The sequence below is a fragment of the Nerophis ophidion genome, linkage group LG20, assembly GCF_033978795.1.
Source record: "Nerophis ophidion isolate RoL-2023_Sa linkage group LG20, RoL_Noph_v1.0, whole genome shotgun sequence".
Classification (NCBI taxonomy): domain Eukaryota; kingdom Metazoa; phylum Chordata; class Actinopteri; order Syngnathiformes; family Syngnathidae; genus Nerophis; species Nerophis ophidion.
Genome location: NC_084630.1, coordinates 34,318,146 through 34,320,103, shown reverse-complemented (window position 1 = coordinate 34,320,103; position 1,958 = coordinate 34,318,146).

Sequence of the window (1,958 nt, the reverse complement as noted above, 5' to 3'; positions counted from 1 at the left end):
CTTGACTGTTCACATGATTACTCTTTTGTACATATATACAATGTGTATTTGTATCTAAATGTAAATAAATTTAACTATGTAAATATATATATATATATATATATATATATAAAGTCCATGTTTTTGGTTTTAGTTATCTTGACCTCATTTTAGAAATTATGTATTTATTCTTATATTGATCTATTAAAAAAAATGTTGCTTTTAATCTAAAGCAGTGAATAGCGAAGACAATATAGCCTTTGGTAGTAAAAACTAAAATGTCTTGCAGCTGCTGGCTTCTCTCATGCATGTCAATACACAGGTGGAAGAAAGCACAGTTAAGTAGGCTATAAAGTACCTGGTCGCCTAGCTATTATGAAAGTATGATAATAGAAAGCTTGATGGCACTATCGGCAGTTGAGGAGTGTGGCAGCTAAGAATCCACAGAGGGCGCTGTCTCGAAAATTCCCTCACTTTCCAACAGGAACATGTTTTAGCGACACACGTTTCCTGGTGTGTAAAAGTACAATTAGGATGTTTTGAATAAGTGAGGCAAACTATTGTTCAGTTGTTTTGCCTTTTTTATTGCACCTTGTATGAATTGCCTTGACAAATTCCATTTGTGCCTTGTCTGAATCATGATATAAACTATAACTACATATGTATGTGTGTATATGTGTGTGTGTGTATATATATATGTATGTATATGTGTATATATATATGTGTATATATATATATGTGTATATATATGTATATATATATATATATGTATATATATGTATGTATGTATATATATATGTGCATATATATGTGCATATATATGTGTATATATATGTGTATGTATATATATATGTATGTATATATATATGTATATATGTGTATGTATATATATATGTATGTATATATATATGTATATATATGTATGTATATATGTATGTATGTGTATATATATGTATGTATATATGTGTATGTATATATGTGTATGTATATATATATGTATATATATATGTGTATGTATATATATATGTGTATGTATATATATATGTATATATATATGTATGTATATATATATATATGTATATATATATGTATATATATATGTATGTATATATGTATATATATGTATGTATATGTATATATATATATTTATATGTGTATATATATGTGTGTATATATATATATGTGTGTGTGTATATATATATATATGTGTATATATATATATGTGTGTGTGTGTATGTATATATATATATATATACATACATACATACATACATGTATGTATATATATATCTGTGTATAGATATATATATGTATGTATCTATCTATATATATATATGTATCTACCTATCTATATATATATATGTATGTATCTCTCTCTCTATATATATATATATATATATATATATATATATATATGTGTGTGTGTGTGTATTTATATATATACAGTATATGTGTATTTATATATATATATGTGTATTTATATATATATGTATATATATATATGTATGTATCTATATAAATATATATGTATATATATATATGTATGTATCTATGTAAATATATATGTATATATATATATATATGTATGTATCTATATATATATATATGTATATGTATATATATATATATATATATACATCGTTTGGGTAGAATTTAACTCTAAAAAGGGTACTTCAACATGTAAACAGTACACTTGATTTTGATTTATGTAATGCACATAAGGGTGTTCTAGTAAAATATGCACAGATATGTGTCAATATCAAAATATTACTTCAAATCAATTTTTTGCAGCAGCAAAAAGGTTTGGGTTGTTTTTAGCTTTGTAAAAGGTATTTCAACAAGTAAACAGTACAGCAGATAGTACGTAATGCTTATAAGAGTATTCTAGTCAAATATGCGTGTGTAAACATCAAAATATTACGTTAAATCACTTTGTCAGGGTAAATTACATTTAATTAACATTTTTTATAAATGAATAC